Below are 27487 nucleotides of genomic sequence, written 5' to 3' on the forward strand. Positions count from 1 at the left end.
TTAGTATTTTCAGATAGCCTACTAGGTTTTAAAATCTGATAACTGTTTTTCTCAGATACACATAATACTACAAATATGTGTATTTTTAAAAACGGAAAAGTCTTTTTCCCCAAGGAAAAGGCATTAAGAATAAGTAAAATATTTAAGAATGCTATCCTAAAGTGAATTATTGTTGTGTATTAGTGTATATATTTATACGGCTATATATATACATACACATATATAGATAGAAAAAGAAATCGATGTTAACCATATAAAGTTGAAGCCTCTTACCCCAGGACTATTTTAAAGTTCTGCCTGGCACTGGCATTTTCTCAAGGTAGAAATCACTAACTGTGTCTAAGACACCTAAGGTATGACCTTCAGGGAAAATGGCCTTGGAAAAAGATGATCAAAATAATATGGGATTTTTCGGAGACTATATCTTTTATCGATACAAGCAACAGCATTTATTGGCCCGCCTATGGGACTGTGAGTCAAATCTATCTCTAACGCTCTGGAACTACTCACCAAAGCACAGTACTCATCCATTAAAGGCTAGTTCCATAAAAGTAGAATTATTAAGGGGGTGAGCTCAGTTCTTCAACTACGGTGTGAAATGGAGCACCTATCCAGAAGATTTGGTCACATTCATTTCTATGTGCTGAGATGGGGGAAGCAGAACAGAGAATTAGATGCATCGGGTCACCTGGCAGTCAAGCTTAGGGCTGGTCTATGAGCTTCACTCTCAAATTTAGGGTTGATAAACATGAACTTCTGGTCCAACTCTGTCATCCCATGGACATCTCTAATTCATGGGACCAAAGCAAGCAATGGGCACATTCAAAATGAAAGGCTAATTCTTGGGGGCTTCTGAGGACTGAATGTCGGTGGGTATGTGGCTCTCTGCATTGCAACATGTCCTTGAAGGTGTGACAGTCTTCAGGGAGGGGTCCCAGACTTAAGGAGAGCCTCCTGTACTGATATTATAGAATTAAGCCAGTTATTGCCAGACTTTTACCCCAGGAGCTCCTTTTTATTGATTTTCCTCTAATGGGTTGCAAATTTTTATTTTTTCCTTCATTGTATTTATTAAGTGTAAATAATTAGCTGTCACATGGTTATTATTCAGATGCATAGACTCATTAATTAGAATTTCTAATTACCCTCTGATAACCAGTGGTACCATACTGAGTTATGATCATTTTAGCCAAATCGAAACAAAACTAAAACAAAATTTGCTGTTTTCATAAATCTGTGGAGTTTAATCTAAGACTAACTTCAGTATTTTTTTAAATGTTGAATTGAGCACCTCGTTGTTAATTGGGACATCTTTTGCAGGAAATAACTAGGCTAAGTTTGTCTCCTTCCTTCTCTCTTTCCTTCCCCCTCCCTCCTTCCCCTGCCCTCCCTCCTTTCCTTCCTTCCTTCCTTCCTTCCTTCCTTCCTTCCTTCCTTCCTTCCTTCCTTCCTTCCTTCCTTCCTTCCTTCTTCAAGCTTTAAAAGTAGGCATGGAAACATTTAATGAATATACATTTGCTTAACATATATTATATATGACTTCACTGTGGCAGTCAGATTTCTAGCAGAAAACAGAATTTCACTCAGATTCATCAGGCAAAGACATTTTCACAAAGGGACACCTTCCAGAGATGTGGGCATGGTTAATGGGATCAGTACAGGATACTGAGGCCCCTAGAGACCAGCAATAGAAGGAAGCCATTATCAGGAATAAATAGTGACATGGAGCTCTGTAAACTTTGGAAATATAAAGGAGGGCCTCTTGTCAGGAGCTTTAATTCTGGAGGGATACTGAGACTTCGAGAAATATGGTGCCAAAGCAGGGAAGGATTAAAGAAAAGATTCCTGGACTCTCTACTCCAGCCCTTCAATCCTACTCACTCCGGTGGGCTTTACCTACCCTAAGAAAGGTTGTAGCATTCTGCAAAAGTCTTTCTGGTATTTGCACAATTTAATTTAACGTATAGGGATGGCATGGTCAAATATTACTAAACACATACAAAAATTTAGGCCCTGACTTGGTCATGGGAAATCAATCAATTCAGTTCTGAGGACTGCACAATGATGATGAATGCACTTTTGGTGCTGTGATTAAAATGAGTGGAGAAACATTTTCCTGCATTAGCAATTTCACTGAAGTCATATCAAGTATTCTGTTTCCTAGAATAGCAAGTTTTACTTATATTCCATTGGTTCTTAGAGGAAAGCAGCAGAACGCTCCCAAAATATTTCCACAAAGGATATTAGCTTCAAACTTGTATTCTTCTTCCCTGGAAATATGAAAGATGCAATTATATGTAAGCAATCATAGGTCATTACCTTCTAACCTTTACCCAGTGTGCTCTGTAAGAAATGAGAGACAATTTTCATAATCCCCAGCTCAATGACCAGCTTCATTTCTGTCTAATCAATGGTCTTTAGTGTCTGACATGTGTCACACATACTAGGTAATAATCCAAGAGCTAAAGGGATCTTTCATCATTACTATAGAGTATAATATTATTCTGATCAACTCTTGTCATTCCACATAAAATATATGTATTATTTGCAGTCTCTTATTAAATTACCCTGACTCCATTCCACTTTAGAAGCACTTAGACAATGTAAAATAACATAGCTCTCTAATTATTCTGCTAAGGAGCCAACTCTGAACTTGACAGTCACTGGGCTTATAAGCAAAGATTTCTTCTTTACATTTAGTGTAGAATGAATCAATTCTTTTAGCATCACTGTTGAAGTGTGGGCTGAGGGGAGCAGGGACCACTGAGGGGCTGAGGAGGAGAAGGATTTAGCAAAACAAACAAACCCCAAGGACGTAAATGATTTTTTGGTCAAATAATACATTTTTTTATTTTCATGTGTTCTCCAAGTGTTTTAATAAAGTGTATATATATATATATATATATATATATATATATATATATAAAGTATATACGTGTGCATATATATATATGTGTATATATATATATATATATATACATATATCTCAATACTGAACATAGCTCTGTTGGATTCTCTACTGGGCTCTCCACTGAAACAGGGAAATATTTTTACTCTTGTTTGTATTTAGCGATTAGATCAACTTCACCAATCGCCTAGCTTCTTATCTGGCTCCACTCTAACCCAAAGGCTGTATATTGTAATCATGCTTAATTCCTTAACACTTTCTTGAACACGTGGTTTGTTGTTAAGGTTAAAAAAAGCAAAAATGACTTCATTTTTAGAGACAAAATGATCAGCTTTATTAGTTAATTTATTCACCTTGTTAATTACAGCTTCTGTGACAAGCTACTTAATCTCTATAGGTCTCAGTGTCCTCATAGGTAAATGGGGGATAAAATAATTATCTGTGTTGTAAAAACCAAACAAAACAGCATGTGTAAATTGCCCAGCACAGTGCCTGGCACATAATGGGTGCCTAATAATGTTGGTTCTTATTTTTTTTTTTTGTTCACCTAATGTAATAACCAATAGCTAAAAAGAAATTCTTTAATGCAAGTGTAGAGTCTAAAAAGTAGCCTAAAAAGCAATTCTTTAATGCAAGTGTATATAAGAAACCACTAAGAATAATAATCTGTAAGAGCTTGAAACTAGAATATATTCAGCAGTAGCTCATTTAGACTGGCAAACCAGAAGACCATAGTATCCAGATCACCACAAAAGAGAAGAGTCCTAGTTAATGTGTCTATTATTATAAGCACTATAATTAGAAATGGAAGATCATATAATTTATCTTAGAGACATCCTGCTATACGCATATGGAGAGAGGTGATCTGAAGTGAGAAGATACAGGAGGTACAAAAATGGAAACTTCCTTACCTTTGTATATTTGATCACAGACTTATAAATATTCTGTCTACATCAATGCCACTCTCTGACCTTCACAAAGTTATTTTGTGGTATCCAAGAATATTGACTTACAAATGTGCTGTTATTGCAACTGGAGATCAGCCAAAGGCAGATCATAAAGGATTCTCTTGTTATGAGGGAGCAGCTGAGTTCTTTTTAGTTCCCACACACTAATATCTCTATCACAGTAGTGAATATTCATCATTTTATACATTTATTCGACATGTAGTTATTGAAAAACTACTAAATGAAGGCACAGTATTGGATTTTGGAGATAGAGAAATTTAGAATAGCACGGAGTTTCTTTCCTCAAAGATCTCATATTCCATTGGTGAAGACAGACCAGTACAACAAAATGATAACTCACTGCCTACTAACACCTACATCATTCTGCATATGTACTTAATGACTAAAGTTTGTTAAGCATTTACTTTGTCAGGTATTCATAATTGCTGAGACTTATAACAACTGTCCCTATTTTGCAGGTGGGGAAAATGAAGTAAAGAGATGCTAAGTGACTTACACAAGAGCGTATAGTTACAAAAAGGCCCAACCCAGATTTTACCCTTCCATGTTGTTTGACTCTAACAGTGATGAATACTTCTGGGATGATGGAAATTAGACACTGTAAAAGGGAGAACTAATGATTTGGGATTTAAAAAATAGGTGGACAGTTTTCAGTTGGACAAGAGTAAGCACAATCCAGTGGAAGGGGAAGGGTATTCATAGGAACATGAGATGTCATAGCATGTTTCTGAAATGTTAGGAGATTAGAGTCACTGGATTTAAGTTTAGAAGGGAGACTGACAAAAGAGGAATCTTTTTTTTTTTTAAAGATTTATTTATTTATTTATTTGAGACAGCGAGAAAGTACATGAGAGGGGGGAGGGTTAGAGGGAGAAGCAGGCTCCTCGCCGAGCAGGGAGCCGATGTGGGACTCAGTCCAGGGACTCCAGGATCATGACCTGAGCCGAAGGCAGTCGCTCAATCAACTGAGCCACCCAGGCGCCCAAGAGGAATCTTTAGAGGTAGGCAGGGGACAAGAAATTAAAAAGCCCTATATGTTATGCTCATCATCTTACTCTGAGGTTATTCAGATGCTGATAAAGGGTTTATTTCCTGTAGTGACAGATATTCTGTACTTTGCCTAAATATTTCTTAAAATTTTTTTTTATTATTGGTAGTGTAGACTCTGGCCTAGAGAGGTAAAAACTAAAAGACTGTCTTGGATCCTTCCTTCTTCCTTCCTAAAAAATAGAAGGCTGTCCCTGCAGTTCAGGAATGAGGTGACAGGGACTTGAACTAGATAGGGTCCCTTGGAGAGGAGAAGGTGGATCCTGTATGCTTGGTAGGTAGAACTCACTACATGTGGTGAGTGGTTGGGTGTGGGGAAAGAAGGGTCAATGCAGAGTGGGTGAGACCTAGAAGATGAAGAAATTTTGAATAATTCATGTTTCAGATTTGGGAGACAAGTTGCCTTCAACCAACATTAAGAATATACAAGGAAGAACAGAAGACTATTTTTGGGAGGAGTGGGGGAGGAGGTAAGGAGGTGAAAAAAGGAAAAAGACTTTCTTTTGTCTCCTTCCTTCCCTCCCTCCCTCCATCCGTTCCTTCTCTTCCCTTTCCTTCCTTCCTCAATTCCTTCCTTCCTTCCTTCTTTTCTTCCTTTCTTCCTTCCTTCCTTCCCCGTTATAACTTATTTATTTTATTTCTTTCCAACTTAGTATATTAATGAATATTTTTGAGGTGCTCGACATCATTAAAAACCTCCTTCTATTGCTCTGTTTGAACGATATGTTGAATCATATGTTTTCTACTGAAAATATTTTGAATATATTTTCTCCAGGGTAAAGGAAAACATGCCCTCAAATCCTATGTTGCTTTGATTTTTTTTTTTTTTTTTTGCTTTTATTCTTTTTTAACAGTGAACTTGACTCAGGCCATGTCTTTGAGTGGAGATTGAAAAAAAGAGATTGCACATATCTGAGTTTGGACTGACAACATCTCACAGCTACCTTTTTATTGAGTGTTGGAAAATACCTACTTTAACTGAAAGAATACTAAAAGGAATATGTGACAATCACGTCCAAGACATCTTGGTAAGTTAGTCTCAGGTATAGCATGTACCATGATTTCATATACCATCCCTTCCATCATAAATACTTTTTAATCAATGTATAATCAATTTATTACATTTTCATTCTGATTCCTCCTCTTTACCTTACCCTTACCCTATCCCCACTCCACAAAGAGCTTTGCGGCCTTTGAGTGATTACACCAGCCAGTGAAATAATAAAATATATGAAATCAAGATATCTTATTTTTTGTTTGCAAAATCAGCAGTACCCCGGTTGATAAAATCCAGCTATCTTATTCTCCATGGACTTTTCAAGAAAAAAACATCAATCTATTTTCTGACTGAATTGACTGACAATTTCTTCCTTTATTTTGTTCCTTGAATTGATTAGTTTTATCGAATTGACTGGCTCACCCATGAGCCAAGATTCTGTTCATAAAGCAAGAATTGGTTGTACATGTATTAAACTAATTTATTTAGGGTACAAAGTAACTTCTTTTAGAGAAGAGATATTCTTGTTAAATAGCAGTTTCAAAAACCTCCTCCAAAACAGAGAGACCCCCTTAGGGATAAAATAGCTAGCATAGAATTTTCATCTCTGTGTTGGGTTATAAAAATGAAGAGAAGTTCATATAGCCTGTGTTGCATAACAAATGAGGTTTATGTAACCCAAATGTTCTCTGGCCTGACCAGCTTATGACTACCACACATCATAATAAATAACTCTAAATATCCCAATTTCTAAGGCATCATGCTCATGTGCTTGAATGACAGAAATTAGAATCTCTCAACATGTCCTCTAGCTATTTCTAAGAGCTCCACAGATAGCTGTCACATGAGTGCTCAGAAATAAGTCTCCCACATTATCCTGCCTCAGCCCCCAGACATGCTGCCACAATGCTGCCTCTGTTGATGATGGTTGTGGTGGTATCACCTCTCTCCAAGTACAGCTGTCCTTCACCAATGACTGCTCATATCATTACCACTCTAACCTTATGAAAGGGATCCAGCTTTCTTTTTTTTCTGCTTCTAATTGGAAGCCTAGATGAGATGGATTTGTCATTCTACATGTGAATAGAAAGTCCAAGCTCTAACTTTCAACTTGACTTCACTGAATGTCCAGAGTAATAGAAATGATGTACAGTTTACAATGTGTGTTACTGTAAGTTGATATGCTGGTAGACTCTCAACCTGTTCCTTTTTCTAGGCAAACCTTACTCAATCTGTTGATATCTGGTTTTTGTTCTTTGGCGTTCTCATAAACTTTAGATTAAACATATTATTATTCTTAAAGTCTAGGTTATGCATTCTCTCTCAATACAGCATGTGAGGGCCATGGGAAGTCCAGATTAAGTCATGCTGTGCAAAGCTCAGGCCCCTTGACACAATCTCTCTTACAGTGCGTAGTGAAGACAAGACCTATCACTTCCCTCCGGCATTTTCCCCATCTTTATGTTCCATCTACCCTGAGCAACTCTTTAAACAGACTATGTCTAATTTTGCAAGAACGTGCTCTAGGAGACAGGGATGGAGAATTTAAACCGTATGCAATAAAGAAGCATTTATTACATAAGGGAAATGATCAACAGATAATCAGATCTGGCTACCCATTACAAAGCATTATGCAATGTTAGAATGAAATTGTCTCAAGGATTTTCATTTCTGAAAAGAGCCTTTGATAAGTGTTTAGCTGAAATGACAATCAAAAGATTATTTCCAGGAAAAACAATCTGAGGATGAAGTAAACAACTCAGTTTTGAAATTTCAGGTCCATTCCCAGGCTGCTATACCTATTTTTGAAATTATATAAAATTTTACTAATGTTTTTGTGTGTTCTGTAAAGTCTGACAGTATACGGGATAAGTCATAATTTCTCTCTGAGATGCCATTACAATTAGAATAGTGGGATTTTCTTAAAATATAAAATTACACACTGTGTTATTATGATTTATAGCCCCTAGGCATGTTGCCATAATGCTAATTTTGCTGATAACACTTTCAAGAAATTTGTGTTTGGTCTTTAACCATAGTTCCTGGCTCACAGCTCCCTAAACATTTGAAATTTCCTGAGCAATAAGAGCAATGGGAACATCTTTTGTTATAATATGTAGTCTCTTGTCTTCAGTTGGGGGGATGGGGGTGTGGAGGGCAGGAACTTCAGAACCATAAAAGTGAAATGGGTGTCTTGTTATTCATAACAAGCCCTTCTCCACCACAGTTGGGTTTGTGTTAATGAGGTGACTTTTGGAAAGACGCTAAGGATGGGGGCTGGTTACCAGAGGAACCAAACTTGAATAGTGGGTTGGAACTTTCAGCCTCACCCCACAACCTCTGTGGAGGGGAGAGAGGCTGGAGGTTGAATCACTTGCCCAAAGCCAATGATTTAAGCAATCATGCTTATATAATGAAGCCTCCATTAAAAACCCAAAGAGGAGAGCTCAGAGAGCTTCTGGACTGGTGAATATGTGGAGATTTGGGGAGAGTGGCAAGCTCAGAGAGGACAAGGCAACTCTGCACCTCTTGCCATATACCTTGCCCTATGTATCTCTTCCATCTGGATGTTCATCTGTATTCCTTACCATATCTTTTTATAACAAACTGTTAATCCAGTAAGTAAAATGTTTCTCCGAGTTCTGTGAGGCACTCTAGCAAACTAATTGAACCCAAGGTGGAAGGCACTGGAACCTCCTATCTATAGACCATCAGTCAGAAGCATAAGTGATAACCTGGGCTTGCAACTGGCATCTGCAGTGGGAGGGGGAGAGTCTTATAGGGTGACTTTGTGGAATCTGACCCTGTCTTCAGGTAGATAGTGTCAGAATTGAACTGAATTGTAGAAAACCCTGCTGGTGTGTCTGGAACATTGCTTAGTTGGTAGCATAGAAGGAAAATTCCCCGTGCATACATTGGAATTGAGTCCAGGACCCCAAAATACACACATAACACATTTTCAATATAAATTGAATAAAAAAAGGATAAGCAAATACTAATTTTAAAATATAATGTCAGCATTACAACTATTCAGTGTTTAAAAAATTATACTATGTCCTTCTAAATATTTAATATGATCTAACATAACAAAACAAAATATTACTCTATTATTATCTAGATGAGTATATCATTAAAAGGCAATGTACGTTTTTTCTGTTCTTGATTCAATGAGGAGGGATTCTTTCTATGTGCCTCTTCTTTACTTACTACATCTCCATAATACTGTATATAGGGTCTAAAATTTTCAGTCACGTTAAATGTAAGTTGTGTTGTTGACAAGTTAATGAGTGGCCAGGGTGGGCTAGCTGGAGTTCTGAAGATCTGACTTTGAAGGAAGACTACCTCCATTTTGACCTCAGTCTGTACTTTCTAATTAAGTTCTTCTTTTCAGCTTATCTTTAACTCAGGCAAAAGACCCAGAGGGCAAAGCATCCCATGATGGGAACTGAAACTACCCACTCAGGTGACAGGGACTGCCCTGAGCCAGCCAGACTCAGTGTAACTGACCCCACAGCAATGATCCACAGCTATGACCAATCTGACCTTTACTGCTCAGCAGCACTCACCCACTGACTTTTGTCCCACATTTTCCTTATATAAACCCAGAAGTATTTTCAGCACTTTGGAGACTGTCTTTGGGACATTAGTCTGCTTGCTGTCTTCCCTATGCTGGCCTCACTGAAATAAATGTCTTTCTTGTATCACCACCACTTGCCTCTCTGCCTTTGGATTTTGTCAGCAGCGAGGGGCTAAACCTCATCTCTTTGGGACCCCCAGAACCACGTCCTCTTACAATCCTGTGTCCCGGTTACAACTTCACAATTCAGATCAATCCAAATCCTGATTATGTTTGACATCATCTGTTGATTTTCATCGATCCAAGTTAAATATTGATAGGGATCATTCTGGATCCTAAGGTTGGCAAGGACTTGTAGAATAGAGGCATCAATTCCCAAACTCTTCCGGTTTGTTGCTGCCCATTTCAGCAATCTGATAGAAGCAGATTTGGTCAGCAGAATCAATACTGATGACAAAGGATACACCTTTCACCTTCCAGCTTCCTGAGGTGGGATTGGCTACCATTTCACTGCCATGCCTCATCTTTTCCTCTACAACTTCCTTTCTTCTTCTGAAGCTCAGGAGTTTTTTCTCTTCTCATTTGATGGCTAGGAGTCTGGAATCAGGAGAAAAAACAATCATGGTACATATTACACATGAATTTGCATAATTATAGGGTATGCATCTCAGCATTTACTACATCTGATTTCTAAATTTGAGAAGAATAACTAGATATTCTTGCTTAATGCTGTCCTTCTTTCTCTTGGAACCAGTTTGCCTGAGAAGAGAATGGAATCTGCTGTACCACAGGTGTACCATATAAGACTGCCCCCGTTTAGATCATCATGAATAAATGAGTAAGTCTTTCAGCTTTAAGACTCAGTATTTGCAAACCTATTTGGAAAATAAACTTAAAGTCACATTCCTCAATCTGGCCTCTTCTAACAAGAAAAATGATAGTTTGATTTCCCAATTTTCTTACTAAAAGGTAAGTTTTATTTCCCAATTTGTTCAGAACCTGGGCAGAGAGGAAAGATAACATTTCTTGGGTTATCCCTCAAAGTGACATTATGTGTGACATATATTATATGATATCAAATAATTATATGATCATATATATAATCATATATAATCATATGATTATCATGTAATATGTTATACATAATGTCATCTTGAAACATATAATATATGTTACACATGGATGTCTCCATTTGCCCCTCTAGAACTACTCCCCATCCTTCTCCATGTTGATCATCACTGGAGCACTAATAAATGTGGGTTACATCAAGAGTCTCTGAGGCCTCTCAGCTTCTAGTTGAGGTCTGCCAATAAGGACTACCAACAAAAGACTAGAGAGAATCGATAGAATAGAGTCAGGGTATTTATTCCATAGTTAACTTCCTTGGTGTGGTCTCCAACACTCTGTGTCCCTTGATTGAAAGTCACTGCTCCCCTCAAGACATTTAACTCCACATCACTCTCTGTCCTTCTTGTTTCCAGGCACTATTCTCTCTCTCTTTGTCCTGCCGAGCTTAGGGTTGTGAGAGCTTGACTGCTATCTAGATTATTTCATTATGCCTCATGACAAACCTTGGTAAATGTTTCCTTTGTTAATAAACCCCTGTTGGAACATTGTGTTCTGCATGAGACATATTTCCATATTTCCTCCTAGGACACACATGCGGAGTATAAATCATCCATTCATTCATTTATTTATTCATGTATTTATTCAATAAACACTTTCTGAGTATCTTTCACATGTTTGACACAAGAGGTACAAGAAGAAGTATGAGGAACTCACAGCCCAAGGATAAAAGAGAACAGAAAAGCAATTATAATACAAGAAGATAAATGCCCTAATGGTTGACAAAAGTGGTGTGGGCAGATCAGAAAGTAGTACTGATCTGCCTGGAAATATTGCCAAAGGCTTTACAAGGGAGCTAACATTTGAGAAAGGTGGTTGAGAAAGATGAATAGTTTCCCTTTGGAAAAAGAGATAAAGATGAATAAATAACCTTTATAAGAATAGACCATAATTGATAGCCATCAGTTTGTTCTCTGTATTTGTAGATCTGGTTCTGATTTTTGTTTGTTGATTCATTTGGTTTTTAGATTCCACATATGAGTGACATCATATGGTATTTGTCTTTCTCAGTCTGACTTATTTCATTTAGCATAATGCCTTCTAGGTCCATCCATGTTGTTGCAAATGACATAATCTCATCCTTCTTTATAGTTGCATAATATACCATTGTACATATATACATCTTCTTTATCCATTCGTTTATCAATCGGGAACTTCTGTTGTTTCTGTATCTTGGCTACTGTAAATAATGCTGCAATAAACATAGGTTTGCATATATCTGTTTGAATTACTGTTTTCATTTTCTTTGCAGAATATCCAGTAGTGGAATTATTGGATCATATGGTATTTCTAATTTTTTGAGGAACCTTCATACTTGTTATGCACCTGAAACTAATGTAACATTGTATGTCAGCTGTACTAAAAAAGAAGAAGAAGAAGAAGAAGAAGAAGAAGAAGAAGAAGAAGAAGAAGAAGAAGAAGAAGAAGAAGAAGAAGAAGAAGAAAGAAGAAGAAGAAGAAGAAGGAAGAAGAAGAAGAAGAAGAAGAAGAAGAAGAAGAAGAAGAAGAAGAAGAAGAAGAGGAAGAAGAAGAAAGAAGAAGAAGAAGAAAGAAGAAGAAGAAGAAGAAAAATATATTATGGTTGAAAATGGCCAAGAAAATTCAACATTTGGGAGCCATAGCATTCTTATTAGGGAGAAACAGAGGATAGGGATTAGTTTGGAAAGGTGAACTGTAGATGTATTTGAAGGTCCTTATGTCTACGATAAGGGATTTCAGTTTTGTTCTATAAGCAATAGAGAGACATCAAACATTTTTAAACAGGAAAGATGTACTAAGGTTTGCTTATTAAATCTCTACTATAGTAATATCCAATTCTGAGCTGGCTTTGGGAGTCTAGTATTAGGAAATTAGAGAAGCTTATTATAATGCCCATGGGTGAGATGAGTGAAGTCTTAACAAAAGCAAAGTGGACTGGCTGTAAGTAGTTTAAAATTGCACTTAACACACTCTTAGGTAATACTCTACATAATCTCTTCACATATTGTTTTGTTTGGGATCAGCCTCATTAATTTTATTTAAAAATTTTTTTTAAAATTTGAGTATAGAGGACACAAAATGTTACATTAGTTTCAAGATGTACAACATCTATTTCTGTACATTATGCTATGTTCACCACAATGTAACTACCATCTGTCACCATACAATGCTATTACAATACCATTGACTATATTCTCTCACTGCACCTTTTATTCTTGTGACTTATTCATTCCATAACTGGAAACCTTTATCTCCCACTCCCATTCACCCATTCTGCCTATCCCCTACCTCCAATTCCTTCTGGCAACCACCAGTTTGTTGTCTGTATTTATAGATCTGATTCTTCAGCTGCATTTCTGTTTCATTTTTTATACTGGCTAAAAATCTGTGCAGACAGTTATAACTGCATTTTTTAAAAAAATAAATGTTGAAAGTATAGTATTAGTTTATCAAGAAGCAAAATAATAAAATAACCAATAGGTAACTATTAAAAAACAAGACTGGTTCATTTTGGTCATTCAAGTAAAGGTAACCATCATTTTATTTACATGTGAAATATTTATTCCATGTAAAGACTAATGGCAACTTTTATGTAATATCCTTAGATATATCATTTTCTTATTTTAATCCTAATAGAATTCTCCATTTTTGTACTTTTAATCTAGTTCATTATATTGCTCACCTTCTACACCTAATTTGAGCGTCGCCAAAGACAACTGTTACCGAAAGTATTATGTCTTGAAAATTGTTAATGTAAAGCTGAGTATCATTGATAAATGAGAGTTACTTATCAGGATTTACCATATAGTGAAAAATGAAATTGACTAGTGTAATTTTTCAAAAGCGATTAGTTGTCTAAATTGAAGATAAGGGATTAAGTATAAAATATTTCTAAAGCAAACTAAGGTAAATTAAACATTACATATTTAAAAGTTTAAACATGACATTTGCAAGCTAACATTACCTTGCAGCATGGTGATGAATGTCAGTGTGCTTCTTCTGGGTAAACAGAGGAAGTTCAGTATTACAATGACAGCTATAGGTCTTAAATAATTGGCTTGAAACATCGGATGATAGGGTATTCCAGTTGTTCCGTGTTTCTTTGCTGCAAAAAAGGAAAGTAGGATAAACCACGCCATTCAAGTTCTACTTAAACGGCAGCAGAGTTACCAGAAAATGCCAAATGATCAAGACAATATGAGTTTTCTCCTCTGAAATCATAGATTTTTTTTTCAACTAAAATGAAGTTACGTTTTTATCATGACAAACCAATTGAACAGTTAAACATACTTGGTAGGAACTGATTGCTTCAATTCATCATGGCCTTTAATTAGCTTGAATTATAACTTTCATTGATTTGACTGACAACCAGCTATTATAGCACCATGAAGAAACATCTTCTTCCCTTCATATTTGCAGAAATTGATGAAATTTCAGTGTGGTTCAAAAAATATTTGTTGAACATCACTATGTGCTATACATCGTGCTGTATACTGCTGCTTTATGAAGTAAGTGAAAGGAACAGAAATATAAACTAATAACTACAATTGCTGGACCAGGTAATGTGCTAATATCATACCGTCAAACATAGAAGTAGTAGAATGAAGTGCAAAACTCTCAGAGAAAGGGGTAATATCTATTTTCGTATTAGTAAATATTTCACATATAGATGCATCCTGAGCAGAATTGGCGGAAAGTGTAAAGGCACGTGTAATTGCAAGTAAACTGGTATCTAGAGGTCATGAATCTAGAGAGGCGGTCAAACGCTACCTCTTAAAGGTTCTTGTTTGTTAAGTTTGTTTTAAGTCTTACAGGTAATAGGAAGCCAATGACTATTTTCAATGAAAGAGTAGTTTGACCTGCTTTGTTTTAGAAATATTTGTTTTGAAGGCAGTTTAAAGAATGGATTTTAATGGTGACAAATATTCCATGAGACCAGTTAGAAGGTTACTGTAGCATTCTATCATGTAGACTGTTTTGGTTCATTGGCTGTGGACATGAGAACAAAGGAGATCTTGAGAATAACAAATAGATTCCAACCTTGATTTATTAAGTAGATGGTCATGTTAGACTCTGGGATAAAGAATACAGGAGGTTTTCTTGAGATCAAATAATGAGTTCTTTTGAGACACAATTGAGTGTAAAATTCCTTTGGGATGTCCTGTAGGTAGTAGGTAGTAGGTAGTTTACTAAATGAACTCAAAGGAGAGGTAGAGCTTTCTATGCATATTTTTCAGACATTAGTATACACATTAATGCTGCAACCTTTAGTTAGGTCAGATTTATTTGGAGATAATATTTGGAGTGTGAGGAAGAGTGCAATTGTTGAGAACTCTTATATTGAAGGGGTGGGAAGAGAAAGAATACATCATCAAGGAAATTAAGGAAAAATAATCAGAAAGCAGGAATGCAAACCAAGAAAAAAAGAACATCATGAAAAGAGAGGTAATTTTTTTAAAGGAGTGGGAATTATCAAAATGCCATAAAGTATGATGAGAACTAAAAAGTATGGAAGGATTTAGTGACTAGCAATTCATGCCCATGATGAGAGTAACATCAACAAAGATGTAGAGACAAAAAACACATTCTAATCATGGCAAATTCAATGTGGTACTGAAAATGACAGAAGAGAGGTAGGGCTCTCCCTGTAGGGATACAGGATCTAGGTAAGATGCTTAAGACTTAAAGAAAAAAAAAATTATACAAACAGCAATAAATGATGTCCAGTATTACCCAGGTAAGATATTTCTTAATTTTCTGCTTTTCAATATTTTATCTTTTAAAGTAAAAGTAAAGACAAGGAAAAAAAAGTGTTATCAGAAATGTTCTTATAGAATGTTATTTTGGAGGTGGTACAGTAAGAAAGCTAAGATATAAAACCTTGGATTCATATCACCTCAGTTCAAATTATGCTCTGCCTCTTGCTAATTGTTTGACCCCGCCAGTAAATAAATCTCTTCTGCCTCAGTTTTCTCACCTGTAATAAGGATATGAATGGGCTTATGTCAAGGATAAATTAGCTAATATATATATATATATATATATATATATATACACACACACACATATGTATATGTATATATATATATACACACACACTATATTTATAAAAGATCTGGACACACAAGTGCTTAATAAAAGTTACCTTTATTATTTTTCTAATAAAGAGAGATTTTTTATTCTTTATTCAACATTCCTTATTCTGGTAAAATATATGTCATAATATGAATAGGCCAGTGAAGATTTTAAGTAGCTCCCTATGAAGCATACCACAAATTCTGGTTTTCTTTTCCCTTTTTAAAATTTTCCCTTCATCACAGGGCTATGGATTGTTAGAAGATGTTAAATAGTTAAATAGTACTCTTAGGTTACTCTTAATATAGTAAAAATGTTCCACATTTTCATCAAGTCTTATAGTTTTTATTGTACAAATCTTTCATTTCCTTGGTTAAATTTATTCTTAAGTATTTTATTGTTTTTAATGCGATTGAAAGAAAGGTTAGATTTTCTTTCTAATTACACTTTGGTACCTGGAATTGGCTTCTATTAAATGTGATTTCACATAGGTCTGAGACAAGTGTGGTTTCTGACTTTATGATACACAACAATATTTTTAACTGACAAAATTCTCAATTGTCTGTGAAAGAAGAAGAAATTGGAAAAGAGAGACAAAGAAGTGGAGAAAGGGAAGAGAAAGAAGAAAGGAAGGCAAAAGCGAAAGAACAAAGGAAGGGGAAGAAGGGAAAAATGTACATAGAAAATAACTATATTTTAATAATTATATAAGAAAAGACTGGTTAAAAAAATCTACCGAATTCATAAAAGCTACAGTCTTAATAGTGATTGTGTTTGCCTGATGGGACATTTTTTTTTTCCTTCTTAAAATATTTAGTACTTTTTTGTATTTTCCATAATTAGAGCATGTTTATTTTTAACTTGGAAAAACTTTAATTAAAAATACCATATGTGGCCACGTGTGTCCCAGCATCTGTGGAGGGGACCTGGCGGCTGGTAAAAATCAAAGTGACCCCAAGAAAATGGTTCCTCCCCAAAGGAGGTAGAAGAAGACAGTGAAGATGAGGAAATGTCAGAAGATGAAGATGATGATAGCAGTGGAGAAGAGGTTATCATTCCTCAGAAAAAAGGCAAGAAGGCTACCACAACTCCAGTAAAGAAGGTGATCATTTCCCCAACAAAAAAGTCACAGTTTCCACACTGGCCAAGAAAGCATTGTTGTCATCCCTGGCAAAAAGGCAGTGGCTACACCAGCCAAAAAGACAGTTGTGCCAGCCAAAGCAGTAGCAACACCTGGCAAGAAGGGGGTCACACCAGGCAAGGCATTGGTAGCAACCCCTGGTAAGAAAGGAGCAGCCACCCTAGCCAAGGGAGCAAAGAATGGTAAGAACGCCAAGAAGGAAAACAGTGACGAGGAAGATGATGATGACGTGAAGAGGAGGGCTAGGAGGATGAGGATGAAGATAAGGATGAATTCGAGCCAGCAGTGATGAAAGCAGCAGCTGCTGCTGCCCTGATGATGAGGATGATGATGAAGAGGAGGAAGATGAAGACGATGAGGAGGATGATGAAGATGAGGATGAAGATGACTCTGAAGAAGAATCTATGGAGACTACACCAGCCAAAGGGAAGAAAGCCCTTGCAAAAGCTCTTCCTGTGAAGGCCAAGAGCACAGCTGAGGACGAAGATGAAGAGGATGATGATGAGGATAAAGATGATGATGAGAAGGATGAGGATGAGGAAGATGAGGATGATGATGAGGAGGAAGATGAGGAGGAGGAGGAGGAAGAAGAGGAAGAGCCTGTTAAAGAAGCACCTGGAAAATGAAAGAAGGAAATGGCCAAACAGAAAGCAGCTCCAGAAGCCAAGAAGCAGAAAGTAGAAGCTACAGAACCAACTACATCATTCAATCTTTTTGTTGGAAACCTGAACTTCAGCAAATCTGCTCGTGAATTAAAAACGGGCATCAGTGACCTTTTTGCTAAAAATGATCTTGTCGTTGTGGGTGTCAGAATTGGTGTGTCTAGGAAGTTTGGCTATGTGGATTTTGAATCTGCTGAAGACCTGGAAAAAGCCTTGGAACTCACTGGTTTACAAGTCTCTGGCAACGAAATTAAACTAGAAAAACCAAAGGGAAAAGACAGTAAGAAAGATCGAGAAACAAGAACACTTTTGGCTAAAAACTGCCTTACAAAGTTACTCAGGATGAATTAAAAGAAGTATTTGAAGATGCTGCGAAGATCAGATTAGTCAGCAAGGATGGAAAGAGTAAAGGGATTGCTTATATTGAATTTAAGACCGAAGCTGATGGGCGCCTGGGTGGCTCAGTTGGTTAAGCGACTGCCTTCGGCTCAGGTCATGATCCTGGAGTCCCAGGATCGAGTCCCACATCGGGCTCCCTGCTTGGCAGGGAGTCTGCTTCTCCCTCTGACCCTCCCCCTGCTTGTGTTCCCTCTCTCGCTGTGTCTCTCTCTGTCAAATAAATAAATAAAATCTTAAAAAAAAAAAAAAAAAAAAGACTGAAGCTGATGCAGAAAAAGCCTTGGAAGAAAAGCAGGGCACAGAGATCGATGGGCGGGCTATCTCCCTGTTCTACACTGGAGAGAAGGGTCAAAGTCATGACTCTAGAGGTGGCAAGAATAGCAGTTGGAGTGGTGAATCAAAAACACTGGTTTTAAGCAGCCTCTCTTACAATGCAACAGAAGAAACCCTTCAGGAAGTATTTGAGAAGGCAACTTTTATTAAAGTGCCCCAGAACCAAAATGGCAAATTTAAAGGGTATGCATTTATAGAATTTGCTTCATTTGAAATGCTAAAGAAGCTTTAAATTCCTGTAATAAAAGGGAAATTGAGGGCAGAGCAATCAGACTGGAGTTGCAAGGACCCAGCGGATCATCTAATGCCAGAAGCCAGCCGTCCAAAACTTTGTTTGTCAAAGGTCTGTCTGAGGATACCACAGAAGAGACATTAAAGGAGTCGTTTGATGGCTCTGTTCGGGCAAGGACAGTCACTGACTGGGAGACCGGGTCTTCTAAAGGGTTTGGTTTGTAGACTTCAACAGTGAGGAAGATGCCAAAGCTTCCAAGGAGGCCATGGAAGATGGTGAAATTGAAGGAAACAGTTACTTTGGACTGGGCAAGCCTAAGGGTGAAGGTGGTCTTGGAGGTCGTGGTGGAGGCCATGGTGGCTTTGGAGGCCAAGGTGGTGGCAGAGGAGGCCGAGATGGATTTGGTGGCAGAGGCTGGGGAGGCTTTGGAGGGTGAGGAGGCTTCCGAGGAGGCAGAGGAGGAGGGGGAGACCCAAGCCACAAGGAAAGAAGACGAAGTTTGAATAGTTTCTTCCATCCCTCTGTCTTTCCCTCTTCTGTTTGAAAGAAGAGGACTCTGGGGTTTTTACTCTGTTACCTGATCAATGACAGAGCCTTCTGAGGACATTCCAAGACAGTAGAGTCCTGTGGTCTACTTGGAAATTTGTATAGATAACATTTCAAGGGAGATATCCTGTTGGTTTTGACGCGATATTCATATAAATTTTTTTAAAGATTTTTTTTTTTAATTTATTTGAGAGAGAGACTGAGAGAGAGAGAGAGCATGAGAGGGGAGAGGGTCGGGAGGGTCAGAGGGAGAAGCAGACTCCCTGCCGAGCAGGGAGCCCAATGCGGGACTCGATCCAGGGACTCCAGGATCATGACCTGAGCCGAAGGCAGTCGCTTAACCAACTGAGCCACCCAGGTGCCCCTCATATAAATTTTTTTAAAGAGATGAGTGATAGAGCTAATCCTTATCTGTAAGTTTTGAATTTATATTGTTTCTTCCCATGCACAAAACCATTTTTTTCCTACAAATAGTTTTGTTTTTGTTTTTTGCTTTGGGGGGTGTAAAGGAAAGCAGAATATGTTATCATGATTTTTGCTTCAGCAACTTTGGGACAAATTAAAAGTCCTAAACTCTGAAAAAAAAAAATCATATGGGATGTATTTTCTCTGCTTCCTATGTTGAATGCATGTTTTAAACAGAAATAACTGTTGTAGTGGTTTTGAACAAGGTAATTTATGGCCGCTCAAAGAGGGCACCTAATTGAAGTCAATTTCATAGTTCCCTTTGTAAGAAACATATTGGCTTTATGCAGGAGGTATAATTTTCCCAAAACCTTTACTTTCTTTATTTGACACAGCAGAAGTATACTTAGTGTTTTGCTTAGTCTGACTTAAAATGATTTCATGCTATTGATACTCTTTCAACTTTTCACTATGTAAGATCTTATTATACTTTTGTGCTCAATTTTATCATGAATCACTTCCTATTTCACCAACTCTGCCATAAAATTCATTGAAATCACTGGCTAAATGCTCAGAAAATCAAATTCCATACCTTATTTTGGAGGCCAAGACTTGAGTAATTTCTTATATCAAAAACAGTAATGCAGAAGAAACTTGTCTCTTGAAAAATATGGCAAAAAAAGTCAGGATTTATTTAACAATTGTCTGAAGCAATTAATGTATGTTACATGTAATCCTCTCAAAAGTAGGTTATGGATAAGGAGACAGACCTTCAAGGAGGCTGAAGAACAATCAGTGATGGGGTTGGCACAGCTCAGTAAGAATTCCTGCTTTTTAATTTCTATCACATTGCAGTACTTTCTGCATTAATTAAATCATACAAATGAAAAGAAATGTTACTTATAAAAACCTAACAGAGAAGATTAAAAAAGAAAACAATTTTTTAAGTCAAATGAGCAAGTCCTAGCTTAATCTGTGATACATATGCATGAATATGTACACACACACACACACACGCACACAGGCACACACACTTGCCCCATGGGATTTCAACTCTAATCCATGATTCAATCCATTCTACTACTCCCACTTCATCCTGTCTTAATTATTTTCCCCCAAAGACTCACAAAATGGAATTGTGCTATACTCTTTTTATGCTTTTCCCAGACATGTCCAATTCTGTCTGAATCACATATGGAACACAGTGTCAGCTCTCATGCCTGAAACACTGATATACTTCATATGTCTTTGAATCTAGAAACTAATTATTATGTTCTCTGAGACTCTTCTGAAATAAGTTATAAAAGACACCATTATTGTCATTCATTCTAGTTCATTCAGGTTAAAATAACTGGTTTATATTCAACTGTATTTGGGTAAAATTTCGGTGGAAAGAACCCAGGTTGTTAGTAAATTAAATTATTCTTCCTTTACTTTTAGGGAATGATGAAGAAGACAAAAAAGTAATATTTTTTCAATAATTTGTTTTATTTTATTTTTTAAAGATTTATTTATTTATTTTGAGAGAGAGAGCTGGGGGGCATTGAGGGGCAGAGGGAGAGAGAGTCTTAAGCAGACTCTCTACTGATTGTGGAGTCTGACCCTGAGCTGAAACCAAGAGTTGGATGCTTAACCTACTGTGCCACTCAGGTACCCCTCAATAATTTACTTTAAAAGTAAGCATTTCTAAAGATGTCTTGATATCAATATTCTTTCACAATAATTTTATTTATCATTTCATTCTACTATGCCGCAATAATAAACGTACAAAGGGGAACCCTAATTAACTAAACCAAAGAATAATTATTTTGCGCTTATTTTATAGAACTCAGACAAATACAATTTTCCACCATTTTCAACAAGAATTAAACAAGTTTTCTTCTGAAACACAATTAACAAGAAAATAGTCTTCATAAAACACCCCATTTCCAAGCCCTCTTATTAGATAACTGTGCTAGAATTTCTCACCTATCCTTTTCTCTTGTTTCTGTGTGGTGACAGCTCTTTAGCAATCAGCTCTTTAAGTTTTCACTAAACTGTCATAAAGACACAATTTAAGATTCTTTTTAAGGATGTTAATTATTTTTAACATACACAAACATGTTTCATTTATGGTTAAGTAGGCAACTAATTTTAAAATATGCCTCAGATTTATGCTAAAAGCTGCTTGTTGATAGATCTGTCATAAAGTTTTCCTTCACACTCAAGTAGATGTGACAAAATGTGATGGAGAATACATAAACAAATGGTTCAATAAGACTCCTAAGAACACTAGTTAAAAGAGAAAATACTTACGACTTTAAGCTTGAAAATTCTAGCTTAAAGGATATATAACCCCAAGAGAAAAAGGAACAGAAAGAGATTTTAACTTTGTTATTAGGGTAAATACAGACCTGTTCATATATTTTATTATTCTAATTTAAGTTTTCAAGAGTTCCAAAGAAATTGATCTCTACATGATATATGATGTTGCTGTTTAATAATATTTTAGAGAAAGAGAAGAAACAATATCACTAAGGGGATGAGATTCATTTGAGCATTCTACATTCAAAGAATATGTGATTTCAAGTTCCTAAGAAATACATTTATTTTTTATTAGAACTAGCTTTATGAAAGAGACTCGTTTGGGTGGCAGAATGACAAAGACGCTACTGTAGTGTGTGAGGATGGATTAATGAATTCTGAACTCTTCACGTCTGTTCCATAACCCCTTACTATACTCTAATCATGAGACAAATGAGCATACACAATACCACTATGACTTTGTGAATACTGAACTGATATCTTCAGGTCATGCTATTTTCATTTTGAAACGTTTTCATTCTGATATTATCTTTCTACCATGAGGAATAGGGAGTGCAAGGAATACACAGACATAAACAAGCATGGTGGCCATGACATGTTCACCCCTCCTCAGGCCCCTTTACTAGGGACTATTGCAGTGGCTTCACGCTGGGGGCAGTGTTTATTTCTCTGCTTCCTGATTGTATGTTTGGGTAGATGATTTCTTCTGGCCAATAGAATGACATGGAAATGATTGCGTGCCAGTTCTAAGCCTAGGCATGAGGGGATCTTCTATGCTTCTGTTTGCTTTCGTTCACCCTTGTTATCACCCCTGGAACAAACTACTGCAAACTCACTGGTTCCAAGAGGGAGATGATATACAAGTGGAATAGAGCTGCCACCAGCTGAGCCAAGCTAAGGTCAACATCCCCAAGCTGGCTGTAAACCCATGAATGAACCCATCTCCAACCAGTTTAGGGTGGCCAAATCCTCAGGTGGTCTGCAGACTTGTGAGCTAAATACATGCTTACAGTTTAAATTTGCTGATATATTATTTGTTATGCAGCATTACTGTGGCCAAAGATAGCTGTTAGAAGTATGGCTTCTTTGTTTTTTAAAATTTTAATTCCAGTATAATTAACATCCTGTGTTAAAGCAGATTCAGGTATATCATATAGTGACTCAACAATTCTATACATTACTCAGTGCTCATTACAGTAAGTGTACTCTTAGTCCCCTTCACCTATTTCACCCATCCGCTCTGGTAACTACCAGTTTTTTCCCCTATGTTTAAGAGTCTGGGTTTTTTTTTTTTAATCTTTTTTTCTCTGTTCATTTGTTTTGTTTCCTATATTCCACATGTGAGTGAAATCATATGGTATACGTCTTTCTCTGACTTATTTCACTTTATATAATACCTTGTAGATCCATCTCTGTTGTTGCAAATGGAAAGATTTCATTCTTTTTTATGGCTGAATAATATTCCATTCTATATATATACATACCACATCTTCTTTATCCATTTATCTATGGATAGATACTTGGGTTGCTTCCATAATTTGGCTATTGTGAATAATACTGCTATAAACACAGGGGTGCAAGTATCTTTTCAAATTAGTGTTTGTTTGGGTAAATACCCAGTAGGGGAATTACTTGATCATATGGTCATTCTACCTTTAATTTTTTCAGGAACCTTCATACTGTTTTCCACAGTGGCTGCACCAGTTTGCATTCTCACAAACAGTGCACAAGGGTTCCTTTTCCTCCACATCCTTGCCAACACTTGTTATTTCTTGTCTTTTTGATAGCCATTCTGACCAGTGTGAGATGATATCTCATTGTGGTTTTGATTTGCATTTCCCTGATGATGAGTGATGTTGAGCATCTTTTCATGTGTCTGTTGGCAGTCTGTATGCCTGGAGAAATATCTGTTCATGTCTTCTGAGTATGGCTTCTTTTTTGAAGACTTTCACAGTAAGCTGGGAAGGGACATGAGTAATGGAGATCACCTTGCAGGCTGTTACAGTGTTCATGTGTCCAGTGATCTGAATCAGTTATTAGAAATTAGAATGGTAAGTAAAGAGAGATATGAAAGACATTTCAAGCAGAGTATGGGCCAGATTAGAAGACTTAATGCAAAGTGAAAAGAAAAAAAAGATAGATTAGTAAGAAATGAATATGTAATTTCTAGATCTTCATTGTCTAATAGAGAAGCCATTAGCCACATATGACAATTTAAATATAAATTAATTAAAATTAAGCAAAATAAAAATTAGTTTCTCATTATCACTAGCCACATTTCAAGTGCCCAATAGCCACATATCCTTAGTGGCTACCATATGGATAGTTCATAAAAAATTTTGATTATTGCAAAAAGTTTCATTAGACAGTGCTAAGACAGCACTATTTAGATGACCAAAGGCTCTCTGAGCTCAAGTCTCTTTATCTGCCTTATGAACATAATAATTATTGCCATAAATATCCCCTGATATAGTAGTGAGGATTCAACTTAATGCATGAAAGCACTTTGCAAACTGAAAAAATGCTTTATAAGTATAAGGCACTATTGTTGTTCTTGTTTAGTGGAATGATCATTATGCCTTTGACTACAAAAGGAAATCCTTATATCACAATGTCTGTAGGAGTTGGCTTCACTGAGATATCCAATGACCTTGGTAATTGCTCTAATTCTTAGGAAGCAAGCATAAAAATATTAAAAAGTAAATTTCTTATAAATGATAACTAAAATTATTCTGTTTCAGTGCCTTCTAGTGTATCTGAGGGATGAGAAATTTTATATAATAATGCTTGGAACCCAGCAATGTTTATTGAAGTTATACATGATTTTTAAATAATTTTCCAGGGCAAAAATTAATTCTAATAAAATGAGAAATTGTGGTTCCAACAATCTCCATATTTTTATGAAGTTAATTCATTATTTTATTTAAGTAGTTACAGGCAAGTAAACTCCTTAGTTCAAATTATTAGATACCTTAATTCTTGATATTTTCATAAATTCAGATACTTCACACCATGTTGACAAATATAGCAAAAACTAGGAGTAACATTCCTTCAAATTTCAAATAGGCCCTGTAAACATATTTCAATCATTGGATGGGGAGCTGGATGATGTGAACTTTAATTTCTCTTCCTCATCTTGCTGAGATGCTAGAAATGTTGAAGTTGAAAGGAAGCTGAGACACAACTGTCCAATCTACCAAGTGTTTAGATGGAGGCCCTACGTTTCATGGTCATACCTCTAGGACCTAACAGGTAATTCACTAATCAGGGGCAATGCTACAGTCCCAGTTGACTATTCTTTCTAGTATATCAGGCAGCCTTTACAAAGGAAGATTAAAAAAAAAAATTGCTCAATTTCAGTCCTTTGAGCAGAGATCACCAATTTGGGGGGAGGGGGCTGTGGGGAGGAGAGAAGGCACACTAGCTGAATAACGTGGGTAGAAGTGATTTTTAAACCTAAACATAGTTTTACAGTCATTACAATAAACATGTAAAGTCAGAATATTTTATATTAAAAATGTGGATTTTTTTTAAAGATTTTATTTATTTATTTGAGAGAGAGAGTGAACATGAGAGGTGAGAGGGTCAGAGGGAGAAGTAGACTCCCTGCCGAGCAGGGAGCCCGATGTGGGACTCGATCCCGGGACTCCAGGATCATGACCTGAGCTGAAGGCAGTCCCTTAACCAACTGAGCCACCCAGGAGCCCCTAAAAATGTGGATTTCTATTATCTTTTGAAAAATCAGGATACATCGGGCATATATTCCCACATGTGTGGTGGTGACAGCCTGACCCTGGAGAGTTCTCCAGACGCCCCCACCCATCACTAACCAGAAGATCGATGATCCCCAGTGTATCACAGTCTCCATTCTCCCCAATTTTTTGTATCAAGTCTGTTTTCTCCTTTATGTTATCTGCCTGCTCCTTGTATCAGATCTTTTGATCTCTGCCTTAAGGCAGATTACATCTGCAGTGGTCCCTTACCTGAGATTGCATCTCCTCTTTAGAAATGGGAAGTGAAAGGTTAACACAGGCACACAGGACTGGAGAATGAAGGGCTGCTCCTGATGAAATAGCTAGATGCAGTTAGATGCAGGCATGTCAAGGTAATTTTGCAATGTTTTGATTCTTATACTTTTATGTCAGGATGCTATCTCTCCCTACCATTTAAATCAGACTTTGCATGGTGGCCACACTATCTCTATGTCTAAAATAACTCACCTGATTTTTCTTTTCCTGGGGATTTCCTGAATAGCTATTCTCTGAGTAATGACTGTGACTGGAACCTTAGGACTCAATAATTTAAAAATTCTTGACGGTCCCCTTGGCCTGTCTCTCTCTGCACCCATTCCCTGTTGAGAATAAAAATGTGGAGGTACCTAATTGAATGTTTGAGCATATTCTTGTTTATACTGATGCACAAGTCCCCAAGGTCTGTCTCTAGCATTGTCCTGCAAGCAACACATACTTAGCCGCAGCATATCCCAACTCCCTGCTGTAATCAACCCTCCAGAGAAATTTGATTTTTAATTAAGTGGAGCAGAGGGTTTACTTTTATTCTAGAGCTGATTAATCAGAACTTTGTTATTTGCATTGCAAAAGGGAATAAATTAACTATACCTTTAATTAGACAAGGAGGAATTTACTTTCACTGTCTTACATCTAGCCAAAACAAGAGCTCATGCCCCAAAACCAAGATACAGGGTGGTTGAAATATTCCATATAGCAAGTGGTGCAGGGGTTAGACCTTTTGATAATAAACATGCTAACTGGTGAGTTCTGCACTGTGTATTCACTGAATTCCTTATCTTATTAGGATAAATTATTTTATTATTTATTTTAACTCTCATAATAACTTTTTCTCAAATTTCTCCCTCTGAACTTCAAGTTGCTCTCATTGAATTTTGGGGATGAAAATCAAGTCAAATGCTTTCCTCACTGTATTGGTCAGAGAGGGTTGACATAATAAATATCTCAGACTGGTGGCCTCAATAACAAAAATTTATTTTCTTACAGTTCTGGAGGCTAGAACCCAAGACCAAAGTCTGGCAGGATTTGTTTCTGGTGAGAGCTCTTCTTGGCTTACAGATGGCCACCTTCTGGTTGTGTCCTCACATGGCAATGAAGGAGCAAGAGTGAGCTCCCTGGTGTCTCTTCTTCTTCTTTTAAAATCTATTTACCCATTCTCCTACCCACCTTTCCCCTGGCAACCACCAGTTTGTTCTCTCTCTGTATTTGAGTCTGTTTGTTTGTTTCTTGGTTGGTGTCTTTTCTTGTAAGAACACTAATCCCATAGGATCAGGGACCCATCCTAAAGACCTAATTGAAACTTAATTACCTTCTAAAGGTCCTATCTCTAAATATAGTTACCTTGGGGGTTAGAACTTCAACATACAAACTTTAGGGGGACACAATTCAGTCTACAGCACTCATATAAGGCCTCCTATTCCCTCTTGTCCATTATCTATATCTTCTTTTGAGTAGAAACTTTGAGGCCAGTGTGGTCCACTTAGGTTGAATATCTCTTGCTCTTGTCAACATAAAAGGTTAAATTATAAGCGTGGAGACCCAGGGCTTCTCTCACGGCCCCGATATCACAGCTTTCTGTCATCTACTCCTCCTTACATATGTCTTCCTTCAGCTTTTCCTATCCAGGAAGCAGAACTGTCAGAATCCCAATAAATGTCTTATCTGACAATAGAAGGGAGCCCCGACTGCTGAGTAATAAACTGAACAGTAGCCGCTTGGCCCTTTTGAATTTGAATCCTGAATGTGAAGCTTGAAACAAA

The 27487-nt window shown here is 36.9% G+C and overlaps 1 pseudogene; it reads left to right on the forward strand.

The window, feature by feature from the left end:
• Nucleotides 1-371: 371 nt before the first annotated feature.
• Nucleotides 372-19141, forward strand: LOC123848968 (nucleolin-like; annotated as a pseudogene).
• Nucleotides 19142-27487: the final 8346 nt, after the last annotated feature.

Source organism: Mirounga angustirostris, unplaced genomic scaffold, assembly GCF_029215605.1.
Source record: "Mirounga angustirostris isolate CCGP_5_RB_7025 unplaced genomic scaffold, mMirAng1.0.hap1 SCAF_2, whole genome shotgun sequence".
NCBI classification, from domain to species: domain Eukaryota; kingdom Metazoa; phylum Chordata; class Mammalia; order Carnivora; family Phocidae; genus Mirounga; species Mirounga angustirostris.